Below are 24,574 nucleotides of genomic sequence, written 5' to 3'. Positions count from 1 at the left end.
AGGTTGAAGTGATGCATTTTATTCCAGCAGTTACACACCGGTCGCCTATAGACAGGACACTACAAGGCTCGCGAGATGATTAATGGCTTCTGATGGGAATCTTCTGTCCCGGCTTCTCCCTGGGAAGAGAATAAAGGAAAAATCAATATCTAAGGTCTGAAGCTGCGGCCGTGATGAGACCCTCGGGGTGTATATAGGAGCGGGAAGCCTCCGATAGGAATGGTCCGCAGCGGAGAGCTCAGAAGAGGTGTCAGAAAGTTTAGGTTTTTATCATCAGTGGCTGCAACTGCGCAGGCGCATGGGACAGAAAGCTGCGAGGATCGATGGCTCATTACCTGCAGGAACAGCGCGCGGTCATCGTCTGCTGCCATCCGAGCACCTGGATAAAAGATTAGAAAAGACGGGTTTTAAAACTAACATTAAGTGCCATACTGCTGCGCTTAAAGGGATCGTTCACACAAGTACAACAACATTATGTGCGGTACTGCACCGCTTAAAGGGATCATTCACACAAGTATAACACTACCTGGGGGATCCGAGGAGACGCTGCACAGATCAACGTCCCGTTAGCCCTCATTCTTTTTCACAGATAGAACATGAATCACGTCACATTTTTTACAATGATATTCGCAGGGAGAAAACAGCAGTCGCTGAATTAACTCCACAGCAAATGCATTTTGTGGGAACGTAGCCTTAACCCCTTAATGACTGCAGGCCGTAACATTTCATCCTAACCTATATAGTTGTAAAATCACCTGTGGGCAGATCCAGGCACATGTCAGCTGATTTGAACAGCTGACATGTGTGCCTCGCAGGCATGAGTGGATCCATGATCCACCCACACCTGTTGACCCCTGAAAATGGCACTGTTAAAATGTGACATTGTGATTTAAATCCCTGCCGCAGTAAATCTTCACTCACCCGGCTCCACCATCGGCAGCACCGTGAGCCGATAGTTGCCATGGCAGCACAGGGTCATGTGATGACTCCTGTAGCTATCATGAGTCAATTTGCTGACTGCTGCCAATAACAAGAGATTAGTATCTCTGGTGATCTGAGCTGTGTAACTGGGATCACCAGAAATGAATGAGCGATCAGACAACTGATCCTTATAGCTCCCTATGGGAACTAGTAAAATAAAAAAAAAAAAGTTTAAAAAATAAACCTAAAAGTAAAAAACTAACCCCCAGTTTGCCCCAATGAAAATTAAAGGGTTAAAAAAAATAAACATTTGGAATCGCCGTGTTCAGAAATGCCCGAACACAATATAAAATCAATTAATCTGATCAGTAAATGGCGTAGCAAAAAAATTCCAAGTGCCAAAATTACGTTTTTTCGGTCACCGCAAATTTTGCACAAAATGCAATAACAGGCGATCAAAACGTAACCTGCGCAAAAATGGTACAGTTTAAAACGTCAGCTCGAGACGCAAAAAATAAGCCATCACTGAGCCCCATATCCCAAAAATTGAGGACGCTACAGGTTGTGGAAAATGGTGCAAAAAGTGCACCACTTTTTTTGGACAAACTTCAGAATGTTTTAACCCCTTAGATAGAAGTAAACCGATACATGTTTGGTGTCTACGAACTCGCACCGACCTCAGGCATCACACCCACACACCAGTTTTACCATAAAGTGGACACTGAATAAAATACCCCAAACAATTGTGCAATTGCACTTTTTGTTACAATTTCACGGCACTTGGATTTCTTTTCCCGCTTTTTCCAGCACACTATATTATAAAACTAAAAGGTTTCATTCAAAAAGTACAACTCTTTCTGCACAAAACAAGCCCTCATATGGCAAGATTGATGGAAAAATATTAAAAAAAAAAAAAAAAGTTACAGCTCTCGAAAAAATGGGGGAGCAAAAAAAACGGAAAGTCGCCCAGAAGTGAAGGGGTTAAAGGGAACCAACCGGCGGGGTTTTTTTTTCCCCTATAAACCAGAGGCAGCGCCATAATGGTGCTAGAATGCAAATTAAAATGATATCTTTAGATAAAAAAAATGTTTAAAAGAACTGAAGTCCTCAGAGGTTGATACCTTTTAATGGCTAACGGAAAAGATGGTGATAATAGCAGCTTTCCAGACTACTCAGGTCTCTTCTTCAGGCACGAGACCTGCGTAGTCTTGAGAGCTTGCTATTATTACCATCTTTTCCGTTAGCCATTAAAAAGGTATCAACCTCTGAGGACTTCAGTTTTTAAACATTTTTTTTTTTATCTCTACTGGCTAAAGGCCCAGTCACACTAAACAACTTACCAGCGATCCCAACAACGATCCAACCTGATAGGGATCGCTGGTAAGTTGCTAGGAGGTTGCTGGTGAGATGTCACACTGCGACGCTCCAGCGATCCCACCAGCAACCTGACCTGGCAGGGATCGCTGGAGCGTCGCTACACGGTTTGCTGGTGAGCTCACCAGTGACCAGCCCCCAGCGCCGCGTGGAAGATGCTGCGCTTGGTAACTAAGGTAAATATCGGGTAACCAACCCGGATATTTACCTTGGTTACCAGCGCACGCAGCTACACGTGCAGAGAGCAGTGTACACCGCTTAGCGCTGGCTCCCTGCTCTCCTAGTTACAGCACACATCGGGTTAATTACCCGATGTGTACTGCAGCTACATGTGCACAGAGCAGGAGCCGACAGTGAGAGCGGCGGAGGCTGGTAACAAAGGTAAATATCGGGTAACCAAGGACAGGGCTTCTTGGTTACCCAATGTTTACATTGGTTACCAGCCTCCGCAGAAGCCGGCTCCTGCTGCCTGCACATTTAGTTGTTGCTGTCTCGCTGTCACACACAGCGATCTGTGCTTCACAGCGGGACAGCAACAACTAAAAAATGGCCCAGGACATTCAGCAACAACCAACGACCTCACAGCAGGGGCCAGGTTGTTGCTGGATGTCACACACAGCAACATCGCTAGCAACGTCACAAACGTTGTTCGTTAGCAGCGATGTTGCTAGCGATGTTGCTTAGTGTGACGGGGCCTTAACACTGTGCAAAGATATCTTTAGATAAGAAATCCGAGGCTTGATTACACAATCATCCTTGTTCAAAACCTCCAGAAATGATGTAATTTGAGCATCTGGACTGGACTTTGAGAGTCAGGTCCTCTGAGGATTCCTCCTCCTTAACCCCTTAACGACCGCGGGCCGTAAAATTACGTCCTAGCGGTCATAACGTTCCTGCCCGCGGTCTGCCGGCGGTCTGATTTTCACAGCTGAGATGTGTGCCTGCTAGGCAAGAGCAGAATCGTCATCTGCTCGTGCCGTTTAACCCCTTAAATGGCGGTCAATATGTGACAGCGCCATTATAAGCGCGATCGCGGTAAACTTTTACTTACCGCCCGATACCGGAAGTCACGTGGCGCGATCACTTGACTTCCGTTAGTTGTCATGGTAGCACAGGGTCATGTGATGACTCCTGTACTACACATGAATTGCTTTCACTTTTGCTGTCAGCAAGAGAGAAAGAGCGTATCTGCTGTTTACAGCCTTGTAGCTGTGATCAGCAGATACTGCAGAGCGATCGGATTGCTGATCGCAATAGCCCCCTAGGGGGACTAGTAAAAAAAAAAAAGTTAAAAAAAAGTTTTAAAAAATTAAAACAAAAAAACCTAAAAGTTCAAATCACCCCCCCATTTGCCCCATTGAAAATTAAAGGGTTAAAAAAATAATAAATATACACACATTTGGTATCGCCGCGTTCAGAAACGCCCGATCTATCAAAATATAAAATCAATTAATCTGATCAGTATACGGCGTAGCGGCAAAAAAAATTTCAAACGCCAAAACGACGTTTTTGTTGCCACAACTTTTGCGCAAAATGCTATAAGAGGCGATCAAAACATAGCATCTGCGCAAAGAAGGGAATTTTGTTTACTTACCGTAAATTCCTTTTCTTCTAGCTCCAATTGGGAGACCCAGACAATTGGGTGTATAGCTTCTGCCTCCGGAGGCCACACAAAGTATTACACTTAAAAGTGTAAAGCCCCTCCCCTTCTGCCTATACACCCTCCCGTGCCTCACGGGCTCCTCAGTTTTGGTGCAAAAGCAGGAAGGAGGAAAACTTATAAATTGGTCTAAAGTAAATTCAATCCGAAGGAAGTTCGGAGAACTGAAAACCATGAACCAAAGAAGGGAATTTTGTTACTTACCGTAAATTCCTTTTCTTCTAGCTCTTATTGGGAGACCCAGACGATTGGGGTATAGCTACTGCCCTCCGGAGGCCACACAAAGCACTACACTAAAAAGTGCAAGGCCCCTCCCCTTCTGGCTATACCCCCCCGTGGTATCACGGGTTCTCCAGTTTTAGTGCCAAAGCAAGAAGGAGGAAGCCAATAACTGGTTTAAACAAATTAACTCCGAATAACGTCTGAAAAACCGTTCAACATGAACAACATGTGTACCCGCAAACAACAAAAAAATCCCGAAGGACAACAGGGCGGGTGCTGGGTCTCCCAATAAGAGCTAGAAGAAAAGGAATTTACGGTAAGTAACAAAATTCCCTTCTTCTTCAGCGCTCTATTGGGAGACCCAGACGATTGGGACGTCCAAAAGCTGTCCCTGGGTGGGTAAAGAAATACCTCATGTTAGAGCTGCAAAACAGCCCTCCCCTACGGGGGTGTCACTGCCGCCTGCAGGACTCTTCTACCTAGGCTGGCGTCCGCCGAAGCATAGGTATGCACCTGATAATGCTTGGTGAAAGTGTGCAGACTCGACCAGGTAGCTGCCTGGCACACTTGTTGAGCCGAAGCCTGGTGTCGTAATGCCCAGGACGCACCCACGGCTCTGGTTGAGTGGGCTTTTAGCCCTGAAGGAACCGGAAGCCCCGCAGAACGGTAGGCCTCTAGAATTGGTTCTTTGATCCATCGAGCCAGGGTGGCTTTAGAAGCCTGCAACCCCTTGCGCGGACCAGCGACAAGGACAAAAAGTGCATCGGAACGGCGCATGGGCGCCGTGCGGGAAATGTAGATTCTGAGTGCTCTCACCAGATCTAGCAAACGTAAGTCCTTTTCATACCGGTGAACCGGATGAGGACAAAAGGAAGGCAAGGATATATCCTGATTAAGATGAAACGAGGATACGACCTTAGGGAGAAACTCCGGAATGGGGCGCAGCACTACCTTGTCCTGGTGGAACACCAGGAAGGGAGCCTTGGATGACAGAGCTGCCAGCTCCGACACTCGCCGAAGCGACGTGATCGCAACAAGAAACGCCACTTTCTGTGACAGGCGAGAAAAGGAAACTTCCTTCAGAGGCTCGAAAGGCGGCTTCTGGAGAGCAACTAGTACCCTGTTCAGATCCCATGGATCTAACGGCCGCCTGTACGGGGGCACAATATGACAGACCCCCTGCAGGAACGTGCGCACCTTGGGAAGACGTGCTAGACGCTTCTGAAAAAACACGGATAGTGCCGAGACTTGCCCTTTAAGGGAGCTGAGCGACAAGCCCTTTTCTAACCCTGATTGTAGGAAAGAAAGAAAAGTGGGCAATGCAAATGGCCAGGGAGACACTCCCTGAGCGGAACACCAGGATAAGAAAATCTTCCACGTTCTGTGGTAGATCTTAGCAGAAGCCGGCTTTCTAGCCTGTCTCATTGTGGCTACAACTCCTTGGGATAATCCTGCAGACGCTAGGATCCAGGACTCAATGGCCACACAGTCAGGTTCAGGGCCGCAGAATTCTGATGGAAAAACGGCCCTTGGGACAGTAAGTCTGGTCGGTCTGGAAGTGACCACGGTCGGCCGACCGTGAGATGCCACAGATCCGGATACCACGATCTCCTCGGCCAGTCTGGGGCGACGAGTATGACGCGGCTGCAATCGGATCTGATCTTGCGTAGCACTCTGGGCAAGAGTGCCAGAGGTGGAAACACATAAGGGAGCCGGAACTGCGACCAATCTTGCACTAGGGCGTCTGCCGCCAGCGCTCTTTGATCGCGAGACCGTGCCATGAAGGTTGGGACCTTGTTGTTGTGCCGTGACGCCATTAGGTCGACGTCCGGCACCCCCCAGCGGCGACAGATTTCCTGAAACGCGTCCGGGTGAAGGGACCATTCCCCTGCGTCCATGCCCTGGCGACTGAGGAAGTCTGCTTCCCAGTTTTCTACGCCCGGGATGTGAACCGCTGATATGGTGGATGCTGTGTCTTCCACCCACATTAGAATGCGCCGGACTTCTTGGAAGGCTTGCCGACTGCGCGTCCCTCCTTGGTGGTTGATGTATGCCACCGCTGTGGAGTTGTCCGACTGGATTCGGATCTGCTTTCCTTCCAGCCACTGCTGGAAGGCTAGTAGGGCAAGATACACTGCCCTGATTTCCAGAACATTGATCTGAAGGGTGGACTCCTGCGGAGTCCACGTTCCCTGAGCCCTGTGGTGGAGAAAAACTGCTCCCCACCCTGACAGACTCGCATCTGTCGTGACCACTGCCCAGGACGGGGGCAGGAAGGATCTTCCCTGAGACAATGAGGTGGGAAGGAGCCACCATTGTAGAGAGTCCTTGGCCGTCTGGGAGAGGGAGACTTTCCTGTCTAGTGACGTTGACTTTCCGTCCCATTGGCGGAGAATGTCCCATTGAAGTGGGCGCAGATGAAACTGCGCAAAGGGAACTGCTTCCATGGCTGCCACCATCTTCCCTAGGAAGTGCATGAGGCGCCGCAAGGGGTGCGACTGACCCTGAAGGAGAGATTGCACCCCTGTTTGAAGTGATCGCTGTTTGTTCAGCGGAAGCTTCACTATCGCTGCTAGAGTATGGAACTCCATGCCAAGATACGTGAGTGATTGGGTCGGTGACAGGATCGACTTTGGAAAGTTGATGATCCATCCGAAAGACTGTAAGGTCTCCAGCGTAGCATTCAGGCTGAGTTGGCATGCCTCTTGAGAGGGTGCCTTGACCAGTAGATCGTCTAGGTAAGGGATCACCGAGTGTCCCTGAGAGTGCAAGACTGCTACCACTGCCGCCATGACCTTGGTGAAGACCCGTGGGGCTGTCGCCAGACCGAATGGCAGCGCTACGAACTGAAGATGGTCGTCTCCTATCACAAAACGTAGAAAACGTTGATGTTCTGTAGCAATTGGCACGTGGAGATAAGCATCTTTGATGTCTATTGAGGCAAGAAAGTCTCCTCGAGACATTGAGGCAATGACAGATCGTAGGGTTTCCATCCGGAACCGCCTGGCGTGCACATGTTTGTTGAGCAGTTTTAGGTCCAGAACAGGACGGAATGAGCCGTCCTTTTTTGGAACCACAAAGAGATTGGAGTAAAACCCTCGACCCTGTTCCTGAGGAGGGACAGGGATCACTACTCCTTCCGCTCTTAGGGAGTCCACCGCCTGCAGCAGGGCATCTGCTCGGTCTGGATGTGGGGAGGTTCTGAAGAACCGAGCTGGAGGACGAGAACTGAACTCGATTCTGTACCCGCGAGACAAAATGTTTGTCACCCACCGGTCTTTGACCTGTGACATCCAAATGTCGGAAAAGCGGGAGAGCCTGCCCCCGACCGGAGATGCGGGGGGGGGAGGCTGGAAGTCATGAGGTAGCCGCTTTAGAAGCGGTTCCTCCATTTGCTTTCTTGGGGCGTGCGTGAGCCCGCCAGGAATCTGAGACTCTTTGCGTCCTCTGAGTCCCTTTGGGCGAGGAGAATTGTGTCTTGCCCGAACCTCGAAAGGACTGAAACCTCTGCTGCCATTTTTTCTGCTGAGGTTTGCTTGATCTGGGCTGGGGTAAGGAAGAGTCTTTACCCTTGGACTGTTTAATGATGTCAGCCAATGGCTCGCCAAACAGTCTATCTCTAGATAAAGGCAAGCTGGTTAAACATTTTTTGGAACCAGCATCTGCTTTCCAGTCCTTTAACCACAATGCTCTGCGCAAAACTACCGAATTGGCGGACGCCATTGAGGTGCGGCTGGTAGATTCTAGGACCGCATTAATAGCGTAAGACGCAAACGCAGACATCTGCGAGGTAAGGGATGCCACTTGCGGCACCGCTGGATGTATGATAGCATCCACTTTCGCTAAACCAGCTGAAATAGCTTGGAGTGCCCATACGGCAGCGAATGCTGGAGCAAACGACGCGCCGATAGCTTTATAGACAGATTTTAACCAAAGGTCCATCTGTCTGTCATTGGCATCCTTAAGTGAAGCGCCATCCTCCACTGCAACTATAGATCTAGCTGCAAGTTTGGAAATCGGGGGGTCTACTTTTGGACACTGGGTCCAGCGCTTGACCACATCAGGGGGGAAAGGAAAACGTGTATCCTTAGAACGTTTAGAGAAACGCCTTTCTGGATGAGCGTCGTGTTTCTGGATTGACTCTCTGAAGTCAGAGTGATCCAACAAAGCACTCAATTTACGCTTGGGATAGAGGAAACGAAACTTCTCCTGCTCTGCAGCTGCCTCTTCTGCTGAAGGAGCTGGGGGAGAAATATCCAACAGTCTATTGATGGCTGAGATAAGCTCGTTTACCATGGCGTCCCCATCCGGGGTATCCAGATTGAGAGGGGTACCAGGATAAGACTCCTGATCACTCTCTTCAGACGCATCACAGGGCGACTGATTGCGCTGAGACCCTGAGCAGTGTGATGACGTTGAGGGTCTTTCCTAGCGAGCTCGCTTAGGGTGGCTGGGGCTATCATCTGAGTCATAATACTCAGCCTGGGAAGCCGGGGACCCCCTTGCAGTCTGGATTAATTCCAACTGAGGGGGATTAGAGGACAGAGACCTCACCGTGTCCATAGACTGAGCCCCAGACATGGATTGCAAAGTTTCAAGGATTTTTGCCATAGTCACGGACATTCCGTCAGCAAAAACTGCAAAGTCTGTCCCTGACACCGGGGCAGGACTTACAAGCGTCTCAGCCTGGGTCACTACCCCTCCGGACTCCGGCTGGCGAAGCAGCACCGGATCTGAGCATTGCACACAATGGGGGTCTTTGGAACCTGCTGGTAGAGCAGCCCCACATGCAGCACACGCAGTGTACACAGCCCTAGCCTTGGCAGCCTTGCGTTTTGTGGATGACATGTTGCTGCCTCCTCAGAGCGATCTGGGGTATCCAGCCAGGAAGCGACCTCACAGTGCAAGCAATAAATAAATATATATATCTGGTGACACAGTACACCAATACACACTGAGGCACTAGAGGGGCCAGCTGAAATGCCGCTTACCGCCCGCTTAAGAGCGGGTGTGTGGTTCTCCAAAAGCCCCCTAGTCCAGGTCTCCCAGAGCCTTGCGTCCTTCCTCCAGCCAGACTGCATGTAATGGCTGCCGGCGTCCTAGGAGAGGAGGGGGGGCGGGCCCTGGGCGTTCCTGGCTAAGAGCGGGAAGCCTGCTTCCCTCTGTGCCTAGTGAGAGGGCTGGAGCATGTAAATCAGGCTCCAGCCCTCGTCGCTGCTGCGAAACAGCGTCTCTCCCCTACCCTGATTGACAGGGTGGGGGCGGGAACGAAGCGGAGCTAGGCCGCAAAAGCCGGGGACTGGATTTATAAACGCCGCCGCCGTAAAAGCGCGGTCGGCGTGTCCCCGGCGCACTACAAGTCACAGCAGCGCCGCCGGTCCAATGGGGGTCGGCGCTGCGTTCCCACAACACAAAAGTCCCCCAGTAAACTGCAGGAACACCAACTCAATCGTTACGGTCCCCGGCGCACTACAACACCCAGCCAGCCCGGAGTGTGTCTGTGCCTGCCGGGGACACAGAGTACCTGTATGATGCAGGGCCATGTCCCTGATTGTACTCCTGCTCCATATCCATCAGGTTCAACTGGGTCTGTGGATGGAGCCCGGCGTCAGAGCTTAGAGGCCGGCAGGATCCCACTTCCACAGAGCCCTACAAGGGGATGTGGAAGGAAAACAGCATGTGGGCTCCAGCCTCCGTACCAGCAATAGGTACCTCAACCTTACAACACCATCCACGGGTGAGAAGGGAGCATGCTGGGGGCCCTATATGGGCCCTCTTTTCTTCCATCCGAAATAGTCAGCAGCTACTGCTGACTAAAATCTGTGGAGCCATGCGTGGATGTCTGACCTCCTTCGCACAAAGCTTGAAAACTGGAGAACCCGTGATACCACGGGGGGGTATAGCCAGAAGGGGAGGGGCCTTGCACTTTTTAGTGTAGTGCTTTGTGTGGCCTCCGGAGGGCAGTAGCTATACCCCAATCGTCTGGGTCTCCCAATAGAGCGCTGAAGAAAGAACAATTCAACATGAACAACATGTGTACACAAAAGAACAACCAGCCCGAAGGGAACAGGGGCGGGTGCTGGGTCTCCCAATTGGAGCTAGAAGAAAAGGAATTTACGGTAAGTAAACAAAATTCCCTTCTTTGTCGCTCCATTGGGAGACCCAGACAATTGGGACGTCCAAAAGCAGTCCCTGGGTGGGTAAAATAATACCTCGTAATAGGGCCGTAAAAACGGCCCCCTTCCTACAGGTGGGCAACCGCCGCCTGCAGGACTCGCCTACCTAAGCTGGCATCTGCCGAAGCATAGGTATGCACCTGATAGTGTTTCGTGAAAGTGTGCAGGCTCGACCAGGTAGCCGCCTGACACACCTGCTGAGCCGTAGCCTGGTGCCTCAAAGCCCAGGACGCACCCACGGCTCTGGTAGAATGGGCCTTCAGCCCTGAGGGAACCGGAAGCCCAGAAGAACGGTAGGCTTCGAGAATTGGTTCCTTGATCCACCGAGCCAGGGTTGACTTGGAAGCCTGTGACCCTTTACGCTGGCCAGCGACAAGGACAAAGAGTGCATCCGAGCGGCGCAGGGGCGCCGTGCGGGAAATGTAGAGCCGGAGTGCTCTCACCAGATCTAACAAGTGCAAATCCTTTTCACATTGGTGAACTGGATGAGGACAAAAAGAAGGTAAAGAGATATCCTGATTGAGATGAAAGGGGGATACCACCTTCGGGAGAAATTCCGGAACCGGCCGCAGAACCACCTTGTCCTGGTGAAACACCAGGAAAGGGGCTTTGCATGACAGCGCTGCTAGCTCAGACACTCTCCGAAGTGATGTGACTGCCACTAGGAAGACCACCTTCTGTGAAAGGCGTGAAAGAGAAATATCTTTCATTGGCTCGAACGGTGGTTTCTGAAGAGCCATCAGCACCCTGTTCAGATCCCAGGGTTCTAACGGACGCTTGTAAGGAGGGACTATGTGACAAACCCCCTGCAGGAACGTGCGTACCTGTGGAAGTCTGGCCAGGCGCTTCTGGAAAAACACAGAGAGCGCTGAGACTTGTCCCTTAAGGGAGCCAAGCGACAAACCCTTTTCCAATCCGGATTGAAGGAAGGAAAGAAAAGTGGGCAAGGCAAATGGCCAGGGAGTAAAACCCTGATCAGAGCACCAGGATAAGAATATCCTCCACGTCCTGTGGTAGATCTTGGCGGACGTTGGTTTCCTGGCCTGTCTCATAGTGGCAATGACCTCTTGAGATAACCCTGAAGACGCTAGGATCCAGGACTCAATGGCCACACAGTCAGGTTGAGGGCCGCAGAATTCAGATGGAAAAACGGCCCTTGAGACAGCAAGTCTGGTCGGTCTGGTAGTGCCCACGGTTGGCCCACCGTGAGATGCCACAGATCCCCGGGTACCACGACCTCCTCGGCCAATCTGGAGCGACGAGGATGGCGCGGCGGCAGTCGGCCCTGATCTTGCGTAACACTCTGGGCAGTAGTGCCAGAGGAGGAAACACATAAGGCAGTTGAAACTGCGACCAATCCTGAACTAATGCGTCTGCCGCCAGAGCTCTGTGATCTTGAGACCGTGCCATGAATGCCGGGACCTTGTTGTTGTGCCGTGACGCCATTAGGTCGACGTCCGGCATCCCCCAGCGGCAACAGATCTCTTGAAACATGTCCGGGTGAAGGGACCATTCCCCTGCGTCCATGCCCTGGCGACTGAGAAAGTCTGCTTCCCAGTTTTCTACGCCCGGGATGTGAACTGCGGATATGGTGGATGCTGTGGCTTCCACCCACATCAAAATCCGCCGGACTTCCTGGAAGGCTTGCCGACTGCGTGTTCCGCCTTGGTGGTTGATGTATGCCACCGCGGTGGAGTTGTCCGACTGAATTCGGATCTGCTTGCCTTCCAGCCACGGCTGGAACGCCTTCAGGGCAAGATACACTGCCCTTATCTCCAGAACATTGATCTGTAGGGAGGACTCCGGCTGAGTCCAGGTACCCTGGGCCCTGTGGTGGAGGAAGACCGCTCCCCATCCTGACAGGCTCGCGTCCGTCGTGACCACCGCCCAGGATGGGGGTAGGAAGGATTTCCCCTTCGACAATGAAAGGAGAGATTGCACCCCTGTCTGCAGCGAACGCTGTTTGTCCAGCGGAAGCTTCACTATCGCTGAGAGAGTATGAAACTCCATGCCCAGATATGTCAGTGATTGGGCCGGTGTCAGATTTGACTTTGGGAAATTGATGATCCACCCGAATCTCTGGAGAGTCTCCAGAGCAATGTTCAGGCTGTGTTGGCATGCCACTCGAGAGGGTGCCTTGACAAGCAGATCGTCTAAGTAAGGGATCACCGAGTGTCCCTGAGAGTGTAGGACTGCTACCACTGTTGCCATGACCTTGGTAAAAACCCGTGGGGCTGTCGCCAGGCCGAAAGGCAGTGCCACGAACTGAAGGTGTTCGTCCCCTATGGCGAAACGCAGGAAGCGCTGATGCTCTGGTGCAATCGGTACGTGGAGATAAGCATCTTTGATGTCGATTGATGCTAGGAAATCTCCTTGGGACATTGAGGCGATGACGGAGCGGAGCGATTCCATCCGGAACCGCCTGGTTTTTACGTGTTTGTTGAGCAGTTTTAGGTCCAGAACAGGACGGAAAGATCCGTCCTTTTTTGGCACCACGAACAAGTTGGAGTAAAAACAGGGACCCCGTTGCTGAAGAGGAACAGGGATCACCACTCCTTCGGCCTTCAGAGTGCTCACCGCCTGAAGAAGAGCCTCGGCTCGCTCGGGGGGCGGAGATGTTCTGAAGAAACGAGTCGGAGGACGAGAGCTGAACTCTATCCTGTAACCGTGAGACAGAATGTCTCTCACCCAACGGTCTTGTACCTGTGGCAGCCAGGCGTCGCAAAAGCGGGAGAGCCTGCCACCGACCGAGGATGCGGTTTGAAGAGGCCGAAAGTCATGAGGAAGCCGCTTTGGGAGCGGTTCCTCCGGCGGTCTTTTTAGGACGTGACTTAGACCGCCATGAATCGGAGTCCCTCTGACCCTTCTGTGGCCTGTTGGACGAGGAGAATTGAGACCTGCCCGCGGGCCGAAAGGACCGAAACCTCGATTGTACCTTCCGTTGTTGAGGTCTGTTTGGTTTGGACTGGGGTAAGGATGAGTCCTTTCCCTTGGATTGTTTAATGATTTCATCCAATCGCTCACCAAACAGGCGGTCGCCAGAAAGTGGCAAACCGGTTAAGAACTTTTTGGAAGCAGAGTCTGCCTTCCATTCACGTAGCCACAAGGCCCTGCGGACTGCCACCGAATTGGCGGATGCTACCGCCGTACGGCTCGCAGAGTCCAGGACAGCATTAATGGCGTAGGACGCAAATGCCGACGCCTGAGAGGTTAAGGACACCACTTGCGGAGCAGAGACACGTGTGACTGCATTAATCTGCGAGTGACAAGCTGAGATAGCTTGGAGTGCCCATACGGCTGCGAATGCCGGAGCAAAGGAAGCGCCGATAGCTTCATAGATGGATTTCAACCAGAGCTCCATCTGTCTGTCAGTGGCATCTTTGAGTGAAGCCCCATCTTCCACTGCAACTATGGATCTAGCCGCCAGTCTGGAGATTGGAGGATCCACCTTAGGACACTGAGCCCAACCCTTGACAACGTCAGGGGGGAAGGGATAACGTGTGTCCTTAAGGCGCTTAGAAAAGCGCTTATCTGGACAAGCTCGGTGTTTCTGGACTGACTCTCTGAAGTCGGAGTGATCTAGAAACGTACTCATTGTACGTTTGGGAAACCTAAAACGGAATTTCTCCTGCTGAGAAGCTGACTCCTCAATTGGAGGAGCTGGGGGAGAAAGATCCAACACCTGATTGATGGACGCTATAAGGTCGTTTACTATGGCGTCCCCTTCAGGTGTATCAAGGTTGAGAGCGGCCTCAGGATCAGAATCCTGATCTGCCACCTCCGCTTCATCCTCTAGAGAGTCCTCCTGCTGAGACCCTGAGCAGTGTGATGAGGTCGAGGGAAGCTCCCAGCGAGCCCGCTTAGGCGGTCTGGGACTGCGGTCCGTGTCGGAGACCTCACTTTGGGACCTATGAGTCACCCCAGGAGCACTTTGCCGCTCCAACCGAGGGGGGCCTGGGGTCAATGATTCCACAGTGCCCGGGGCCTGTGTTACCGGTCTGGACTGCAAAGCTTCTAGTATCCTAGCAGACCATTTATCCATAGACTCAGAAAGTTTGTCAGCGAATAGTGCAAACTCTGTCCCTGTCACCTGGACAGTGGTAGCAGGTGGTTCCACCTGGGCCACCAGTGGCAGAGGCTCCGGCTGAGTAAGTGCCGCAGGGGCCGAGCATTGCACACAATGAGGGTAGGTGGAACCTGCCGGTAGCATAGCCGCACATGAGGTACAGGTTGCAAAGTAAGCCTGTGCTTTGGCACCCTTGCTTTTTGCGGACGACATGCTGTTGTCTCCTCTGAGTACAATCCGGGAGGGTATATAGCCAAAAATCAACAGTGCGGCCGTACAGAGTATATGTATAGCCTATAAGCCTATATATATATATATATGAAACTTCGGCACCCAGGGGGGCCAGCACCTAGTAACAGGTGCGGCTTACCGACCGCCCAAAGCGGTTGTGTGACCACCAGATTCCCTGCCTGGGCCTCCCAGAGCCGTGTTGTCTCTCCTCTCCAGCTTCTGAAGTGCTGACAGGAATGGCTGCCGGCGTTCTGTGAGGAGGAGGGGGCCGTGGGCGTGCCCTAAAAAGTGCGGGAATCTGGTGCCCCACTGTGCTCAGTGAGGGGGGAGGAGGATACAAAGTATGCTCCAGCCCTCAGCGCTGACGTCCAGTGCAGCGTCCCTCCCTTCCCCTGACTGGCAGGCCGGGGGGCGGGAGTATGTGGTACTAGGCCGCAGAAGCCGGGGACTAAAGTTATAAGCGCGGCCGGCAAACAAGCACGGTCAGCGCGGTAGTCCCGGCGCACCAACACACCCAGCAGTGCTGCAGCGTGTATAACACAAGCGCTCCATGCGCCGTCCCCAAGGGGACACAGAGTACCTCACAGTGGCAGGGCCTTGTCCCTGACGATACCCGGCTCCTGTCCAGAAGATTCCCCAGGGGCTGCGGAGGGAGCACGGTCCCAGTGCCTGGAGACCGATTAGGATCCCACTTCACCCAGAGCCCTTAAGGGATGGGGAAGGATAACAGCATGTGGCTCCTGCCTATGTACCCGCAATGGGTACCTCAACCTTAACAACACCGCCGACCAGAGTGGGGTGAGAAGGGAGCATGCTGGGGGCCCTGTTATGGGCCCTCTTTTCTTCCATCCGATATAGTCAGCAGCTGCTGCTGACTAAATTGTGGAGCTATGCGTGCATGTGTGCCTCCTTCGCACAAAGCATAAAAACTGAGGAGCCCGTGAGGCACGGGGGGTGTATAAGCAGAAGGGGAGGGGCTTTACACTTTTAAGTGTAATACTTTGTGTGGCCTCCGGAGGCAGAAGCTATACACCCAATTGTCTGGGTCTCCCAATGGAGCGACAAAGAAAATGGTACCGTTAAAAAAGTCAGCTCGAGACGCAAAAAATAAGCCGTCACTGAGCCATAGATCCCGAAAAATGAGAACGCTACGGGTCACGGAATATGGCATAAAACGTGCGCCACTTTTTTCGGTCAAACTTCCGATTTTTTTTTTAACCCCTTATATAAAAGTAAACCTATACATGTTTGGTGTCTACGAACTCGCACTGACCTGAGGCATCACACCCACACATCAGTTTTACCATATAGTGAACACAGTGAATAAAATATCTCAAAAACAATAGTGCTATCGCACTTTTTTTGCAATTGGAATTTGTTTGCCGTTTTCCAGTACAGTATGGTAAAACTTATGGTTTCATTTAAAAGTACAGCTCGTTCCGCAAAAAATGAGCCCTCACATGACCATATTGACTGAAAAATAAAAAAAGTTACATCAAAGAAAAAGAATGGCGAAAAAAAAAAACCTGAAAGCGAAAAATCGGCCGGTCGTGAAGGGGTTAATATAAATGTCACGCTGCGGCCGCTGTACCACTGTTTGCAGCGTACACACATTGCTATTGTGACTGTCTTCAAAGGGAACCTGTCACCAGTTTTTGCCCTATGAGCTGAGCTCTTATATACAGCGTTCTAATATGCTGTATATAAGAGCGCAGGCCGCTGTGTAGAGCGTAAACACTTTATAATACTCACCTAAACTGGTCGCTGCGGTGAATGTGGGTCACATGGGTGTCTTCGTCCTCCGATGCGGCTTCTTTCAGCCATCTTTGTTGCCGCCTGTTGTCCTGAATCCGCGGTGCATGACGCATCTGACGCCATACACACTCGCCGGCATTGAGGTCCTGAGCAGGGCAGATGAAAGTATCGTAGTGCGCCTGCGCAGGACCGGCGAGTGTGTACGACGTAGACGCGTCATGCACCCAGGCTTCAGAAAGAGGACGAAGATGGCCGAAGGAGGCGGCGCCGGAGACGCCCATCTGAGCCACATCCACCGCAGCGCGAGTGTTAGGTGAGTATTATAAAGTGTTTATGTTCTACACAGCGGCTTATATACAGCATGTTAGATTGCTGTATATAAGAGCCCACTGGTGATGGCCGCAGCTTATAGTGCAAAAAACTGGTGACCGGTTGCCTCAATAAAATGGCGACTGAATCAGCTCATGCGCACACCGCGATCTCCGGCCCCATTTTACTGAGGACAATGTGGAGATGACAGAGCGGCACATGCGCTCATTAAAAACGTATCTGCAAATGCGCCACCAAAACAGCGCTAGCGGTCACGGTACGCTCATTTGCAGATTCGAGCGTCACAATAGCAATGTGCACATGGCCGCAGCAATGGTGATGGTGCAAAATTTAAAGAAAAAGGAGGAAAGGGTGGGGGGCGTATACAGAGGACCCGACCCACAAAGCCCAGACCTGAAGCTCAACACTGCACATTTCAAGGTTTGAACAGGAATTATTCTATAATCATCAAGACCCTTTATTTTTTTTGGGGGGGGGGTGGTGTTGTACAAAATGCCAGCCCTGTAACGTGTGAGCTCAGTAGCTGCCTTTGGTATTGCAGCTCACACCCACTCACGGGGGGACATCTTGTCAATAAAAAAAACCAAACACCCCAATATTCCTTATCTAACCTACAACCAGACCTATGTAAGGCCACCCCAATATCAAAGTCAAGCGTCCATCATGCCTGAAGACGGATCAGTGACATGATGGAATCTTATGGACCCCAGACAGGATTGCCTGAAAGTCTAATGTATGGGGTCTGCAGACATTTTGGGGAGATGTTTTTTGTTCTTCCAGGAGTGACCAAACATTAGGGATGGTCAGCCGAATGGTGGTCTGTCTGATGGCTATGCAACGTGTATAATATAATAATATAGTATAATATTCGGATCAGCGCTCCTCTATGGACATTAATAACCAGACAATGGCTTCTATACAGAAGAGCTCCACTATAGGACGGGGAAGAGCCTCAGATAGAAGAAATCCGCACAATATTGCTCAGATGAGGTGTCAGAAAGTTTTAAAGTTGATCATCACCGGCTCCAAACACAACACCCCCCGGACCCCGCACCCCAGACCGTCCCCCATTACCTGCACTAGGTACGCTCCTGCGTCTTCCATGTTCATTGCTTTCACCTGTAAGAAATGAGAAGATCATCAGCAATGGTGTCATCTCCAGACCAGGACCCGCCAGTGCATGCACCACCCAAGACCGGTCCAAGGAAGGCAACACAGGCCCCTGGTTTGCAGGAGTGGGGGCACGTCATAGGTGGGATACGATGGCGTCAGTCACCCATACTGTATTCAGGCGTCACTGGACTCTGCAGCTTCTGTGTATACGAACATCAGACACCGGCCACATCACACGCCCATTGTGCCATTCTCAGACACAAAGGCTCATTTTCAAGTGTCCAATCAGGCCGGGAAACAAGGGTCAGACACAGACCACCAAAGGAGTCAATGACCTACTCCCCTCTCCATAGTGAGCGTGCATGTGGGGGGGGGGGGGGGGTGTCTGTGTGAATAAAGGTTAGATAATATCTCCCCCCCCCTCCCCCCATCCAAACAAGGGGCCCGAACCCACTACTCCCAGCACTGGAGGTCTGAATAGCCTTGTAGCTGAGGAGTCGGCCCTGAAGACCATCAGTCACAGCAATGCCCTTAATCAGAGGTCACCATTGTGACGACATGGACACCCAATGCCTAGCATGGGTTAAAGTTTCTTAAAATTCAGCCAGACTTATTGTTCTTCTGTGTGTTAACTCATGTTTGCTAAACTATTGTTTGGGACCAGACCCTTCCAAGCAATCATTGTAATCACCCCCCATATAATACTTACCACTGTCTCCATGGGTGGTGCGGGGGTCTTCCATACATTGACACCATCCTACACATGGGGTTCACCTATGGACAGAAAAAGGGTTACACAGGTCTCCCCCGGACCCCACATCTTCACATTCACCACCACGCGGCCGCCTCAGCCCAGAGAGGGGAATCAAGAAGCCGGTTTTACGGTTTCATATGAGGTGTCAGAATTGAGGGTCCATCATCGGCAGCCACAAAACAAGGAGGGGGACAAGACGTTACCCACTTACCCAACCAGGGAGGGTCCAGGTCACCGTGTGAGGCACCAACAGCGGCCATAGCGCTGTGAGCAAACGCCACCTGCAAAGCAAAGAACATGGTCACCTGCGGGAAGAGGCAGCAGATGGCGGGAGCTCAGGAGACCCCAGATCAGAGAGGTCAGGGGGCACGGGCATCTATTAACCCCTTCTCGACATGGGACATACTATTAAGTCAGGTGTGGATGTGTAACATGGCACAATTCCTACAATGATGATCCTACAATGCTCTCTGACCTTAATGTGACCTTCTCTGACCTTCTGACTGCTCATGTGCAACTGTTCAATGTTTCAGGGCTTTTTACACAACTTACTGTTCACGAACACGGAGCTTAATGGCAAAATTCACAATGTGATCTATGAATCACCCAATATATTTTGGGGTGCAATTAGTATGGGTATTAACTCCTTAACGATCAAGGACGTATAAATACATCCTAGATCTCCTCCCTCTGATGTCGGCTTACCGCTTGAGACAACATCTATGTACCTGACCACACCACCAGGCACAGGGGTCATCTACGTACCTGACCACACCACCAGACACAGGCATCATCTACGTACCTGACCACACCACCAGACACAGGCATCATCTACGTACCCGACCACACCACCAGACACAGGCGTCATCTACGTACCCGACCACACCACCAGACACAGGCGTCATCTACGTACCCGACCACACCACCAGACACAGGCGTCATCTACGTACCCGACCACACCACCAGACACAGGCGTCATCTACGTACCCGACCACACCACCAGACACAGGCGTCATCTACGTACCTGACCACACCACCAGGCACAGGTGTCATCTACGTACCTGACCACACCACCAGACAGAGGCATCTACGTACCCGACCACACTAGCAGACACAGGCATCATCTACGTACCCGACCACACCACCAGACACAGGCGTCATCTACGTACCTGACCACACTAGCAGACACAGGCATCATCTACGTACCCGACCACACCACCAGACAGAGGCATCATCTACGTACCCGACCACACTAGCAGACACAGGCATCATCTACATACCCGACCACACCACCAGACACAGGCATCATCTACATACCTGACCACACCACCAGGCACAGGCATCATCTACATACCTGACCACACCACCAGGCACAGGGGTCATCAACGTACCTGACCACACCACCAGACACAGGCGTCATCTACGTACCTGACCACACCACCAGACACAGGCGTCATCTACATACCCGATCACACCACCAGACACAGGCATCATCTACATAACTGACCACACCACCAGGCACAGGCGTCATCTACATACCTGACCACACCACCAGGTACAGACTGCATCTACATACCTGACCACACCACCAGGTACAGGCGTCATCTACGTTCCTAACCGCACCACCAGGCACAGGTGCCATTTACACTGGATGAGGGGCCAGTGGGCCTAGGTGATGGTCACTAATGAACGTTCATTCCCGCTGAACAGAAATTGCTGCTAACGATGTTGGAGAAGTCAAGGAGAATGCTCTGCATCATCCACTTGTCACCAGACGAGTCTTTGGTGGTGTTAGTAAGGGCTGATGTGTCTACTCACTACAGAAGTGCCCTACACTAAATAGGACCTGTCTGACAGTGAACTAGACCAAAAGATCCTCAAGAGCTAGACATGCCGCGATCCAAAGAAATGCAGAACAAGTGAGAAAGTCATTGAGCTCTATCAGCCTTGAAAAGGTTATAAAGCATTTCTATAGCTTTGGGAGTCCAGAAAACCACAGCGAGAGCCATTACCCACTAATGGAGAATACACGGATCAGTGGTGAGGTTCCCAGAAGAGACCGTCCGATCAAAATGACTCCAAGAGCAGAGGTCACAAAAGACCCCACAAAGAACTGCCTCACCTGCCTCCGTTATTGTTCATGACTCCACCACAAGACAGACTGGCAGCAATGGCCGACACGGCAGAGCTCCAAGAAGGAAGCCACGGCTGGGCAACAGAACAAAGGCTCATCTCCGTTTTGCCAGGAAAAAAAAAATCTTATGATCCTCAAGACTTTTGGGAGAATGGCACCAATCTGGATTGTCTGACATCTAACAAACATACATGAAGCCCCTTGGTATAATGTTCGGATCAGGTCTCCTATAATCTGCCTATGGGACCCCCACCCATTCCCTGTAGACTGAGCCATCAGGGGCGGGGGGGGGCATCCTCCCCTCCTCAGGGGCAGGGGGGGGGCATCCTCCCCTCCTCAGGAGCAGGGGGGTGGGGCATCCTCCCCTCAGGGGCAGGCATCCTCCCCTCCTCAGGGGCAGGGGGGGGGGCATCCTCCCCTCCTCAGGGGCAGGGGGGGGGGCATCCTCCCCTCCTCAGGGGCAGGGGGGGGCATCCTCCCCTCCTCAGGGGCAGGGGGGGGGAGGCATCCTCCCCTCCTAAGGGGCAGGGGGGGGGAGGCATCCTCCCCTCCTAAGGGGCAGGGGGGGAGGCATCCTCCCCTCCTAAGGGGCAGGGGGGGAGGCATCCTCCCCTCCTAAGGGGCAGGGGGGGGCATCCTCCCCTCCTAAGGGGCAGGGGGGGGGCATCCTCCCCTTCTCAGGGGCAGGCATCCTTCCCTCAGGGGCAGTGGGGGCATCCTCCCCTCCTCAGGGGCAGTGGGGGGCATCCTCCCCTCCTCAGGGGCAGTGGGGGGCATCCTCCCCTCCTCAGGGGCAGTGGGGGGCATCCTCCCCTCAGGGGCAGTGGGGGGCATCCTCCCCTCAGGGGCAGTGGGGGGCATCCTCCCCTCCTCAGGGGCAGTGGGGGGCATCCTCCCCTCCTCAGGGGCAGTGGGGGGCATCCTCCCCTCCTCAGGGGCAGTGGGGGGCATCCTCCCCTCCTCAGGGGCAGTGGGGGGCATCCTCCCCTCCTCAGGGGCAGTGGGGGGCATCCTCCCCTCCTCAGGGGCAGTGGGGGGCATCCTCCCCTCCTCAGGGGCAGTGGGGGGCATCCTCCCCTCCTCAGGGGCAGTGGGGGGCATCCTCCCCTCCTCAGGGGCAGTGGGGGGCATCCTCCCCTCCTCAGGGGCAGTGGGGGGCATCCTCCCCTCCTCAGGGGCAGTGGGGGGCATCCTCCCCTCCTCAGGGGCAGTGGGGGGCATCCTCCCCTCCTCAGGGGAAGGGGGGGCATCCTCCCCTCCTGTACCAATCTGTTTTGTACGGTTAATGATTGTTGTACTAGTTTATATGTATACCATTTTCACTTGTAAAATGGCATGAAATAAATGGCACTAAAATAATAAGACATTAACCCCAGACACAATGGCTTCCGTACAGAACAGCCTCAGAGGGGGAAGAGCCTCAGATATAACAAATCCGCACAATATTGCTCAGATGAGGTGTCAGAAAGTTTTAAAGTTTATCATCACCGGCTCCAAATACAGAACCCCCCGGACCCCGCACCCCAGACCGCTCCTCCATTACCTGCACTAGGTTCACTCCTGCATCTTCCATGTTCATTGATTGCTTCCACCTGTAAGACATAAGACCATCAGCAACAATGTCATCTGTAGATCGGGGCCCTCCAGTGCATGCACCACCCAACACTGGTCCAAGGAAGGAGGGGGGGTTCTACAAAATGTCAACCCTGTAATGTGTGAGTTTGGTATTGCAGCTCACACCTACTCACAGGCTGGACATTTTTTGTCAAAAAACAAAAAAAAAAACAACACCCCAATATTTATCTAACCTGCAACCAGACCTTTGTAAGGCCACCCCAATATCATAATCAAGAGTCCATCATGCCTGAAGACGGATCAGAGTAACATGATGGACTCTTATGGACCTCAGACAGGATTGCCTGAAAGTCTAATGTGTATGGGGGTCTTCAGACATTTTGAGGAGATGGATTTTTTTGTTCTTCCAGCAGATAAGTGGCTGCCAGGAGTGACCGCAGCTCTCCGAACATTACGGAGGGTCAGCCAAATGATGGTCTGTCTGATGGCTATGTAACGTGTATAATAATATAATATTATAGTATAATATTCGGATCAGCGCTCCTCTATGGACATTAATAACCAGACAATGGCTTCCATACAGAACAGCTCCACTATAGGACGGGGAAGAGCCTCAGATAGAAGAAATCTGCACAGAATTGCTCAGATGAGGTGTCAGAAAGTTTTAAAGTTTATCATCACCGGCTCCAAATACAACACCCCCCGGACCCCGCACCCCAGACCGTCCCCCATTACCTGCACTAGGTACGCTCCAGCGTCTTCCATGTTCATTGCTTTCACCTGTAAGAAATGAGAAGATCATCAGCAATGGTGTCATCTCCAGACCAGGACCCGCCAGTGCATGCACCACCCAAGACCGGTCCAAGGACGGCAACACAGGCCCCTGGTTTGCAGGAGTGGGTGCACGTCACAGGTGGGATACGATAGTGTCAGGCACCCATACTGTATACAGGCGTCACTGCAGCTTCTCTGTATACTGACATGAGCCAGATATAACACTTGTGGTGCCATTTTCAGACCCAAAGTATTATTGACAAGTGCCCGGTCAGGCATAACCGCACCAACGTGGTCAGTGACCTACTCCCCTCTCCATATTGAGCGTGCATGTGGGGGCCTGTGGGAAAAATGGTTAGATAATCCCCCTCGATCTGAACAGGGGGGCCTGAGCCCAGTCCTAGCACAAGAGGTCTGAATTGTAATATGGCAGAGTGGGCTTTGAAGACCATCAGAGTTGCCGCAATGCCCTTAATCAGCGGTCACCAATGTCCATCCATACAATACTTACCACTGTCTTTATAGGTGGTGCGGGGGTCTTCCATACACTGACACCGTCCTACACATGGGGCTCACCTATGGAGGACAGGAAAGGGTTACACAGGTCTCCCCCGGACCCCACATTTGCACATTCATTAGACGCAGCCGCCTCAGCCCAGAGAGGGGAATCAAGAAGCCGGTTTTACGGTTTCATATGAGGTGTCAGAATTGAGGGTCCATCATCGGCAGCCACAAAACCAGGAGGGGGACAAGAAGATACACACTTACCCAACCCGGGAGGGTCCATATCACCGTGTGAGGCACCAACAGCGGCCATAGCGGTGCGCAAACTCCACCTGCAAAGCAAAGAACATGGTCACCTGCGGGAAGAGGCAGCAGATGGCGGGAGCTCAGGAGACCCCAGATCAGAGAGGTCAGGGGGCACGGGCATATTTCTATAGCACCAACATATTCCGCTGCGCTTTACAATGCCGATGTTCATATTCATATAGGGCATTTATGTCCCATGTCAGGAAGGGGTTAATAACAGTAAGTCACGTGTGGGTGTATAACATGGCCTTATTCCCGAGGAGGGAAACCTTAAAGTCACCCAATCATGTAAGGGTTAAGAAAATAAAAAAAAAAGCAGTAATAGCAGCAGGCAGAACATTGAAGTACTAATATAACGGAGAGCCCGCCATCATACTCATACCGGTGTACACTCCACACTGCAGCATCACGAAGAGGCCTGCGCGCACGCGGAGCCTGCTTTATATAGACTTTGTGCCGCACGCCCATTGGTCCAAACCAGCACGTGGTAAGCAATAAGCCAATGACAAACGTTTCTATACCTCCCTATTTTATTATAGGTTAGCGTTACAGATCAGCTGACAAAAAGGCGAGCATTGATTGGTTAATGTTTTGGCGTTGCATGGTCTGTCGGGATTTGTAGTTTAATCTGTGAGAACGCTTGACAAGGGTGAATCAGAGAGGACTACGATTCCCAGAA

The 24,574-nt window shown here is 52.0% G+C and overlaps 1 long non-coding RNA gene and 3 other non-coding genes across 4 annotated transcripts; all 4 read right to left on the bottom strand.

The window, feature by feature from the left end:
* Positions 1–3: 3 nt before the first annotated feature.
* LOC142245526 (uncharacterized) lies at positions 4–24,319 on the bottom strand. The gene is made up of 10 exons (XR_012724780.1): positions 24,278–24,319; positions 23,854–23,921; positions 23,597–23,661; positions 23,047–23,091; positions 22,280–22,328; positions 18,814–18,883; positions 18,558–18,622; positions 17,810–17,854; positions 336–379; positions 4–119 (listed from the first exon to the last, which is right to left on the bottom strand). It is a non-coding gene; the product is annotated as an uncharacterized LOC142245526 (long non-coding RNA).
* On the bottom strand, positions 17,683–17,760 carry LOC142246884 (small nucleolar RNA SNORD60). Its single transcript, XR_012724931.1, has one exon. It is a non-coding gene; the product is annotated as a small nucleolar RNA SNORD60 (small nucleolar RNA).
* On the bottom strand, positions 22,152–22,229 carry LOC142246882 (small nucleolar RNA SNORD60). Its single transcript, XR_012724929.1, has one exon. It is a non-coding gene; the product is annotated as a small nucleolar RNA SNORD60 (small nucleolar RNA).
* LOC142246883 (small nucleolar RNA SNORD60) lies at positions 22,920–22,997 on the bottom strand. Its single transcript, XR_012724930.1, has one exon. It is a non-coding gene; the product is annotated as a small nucleolar RNA SNORD60 (small nucleolar RNA).
* Positions 24,320–24,574: the final 255 nt, after the last annotated feature.

This window comes from Anomaloglossus baeobatrachus, chromosome 7 (genome assembly GCF_048569485.1).
Source record: "Anomaloglossus baeobatrachus isolate aAnoBae1 chromosome 7, aAnoBae1.hap1, whole genome shotgun sequence".
Classification (NCBI taxonomy): Eukaryota; Metazoa; Chordata; class Amphibia; order Anura; family Aromobatidae; genus Anomaloglossus; species Anomaloglossus baeobatrachus.
This window is presented reverse-complemented; position numbering and strand designations above follow the sequence as displayed.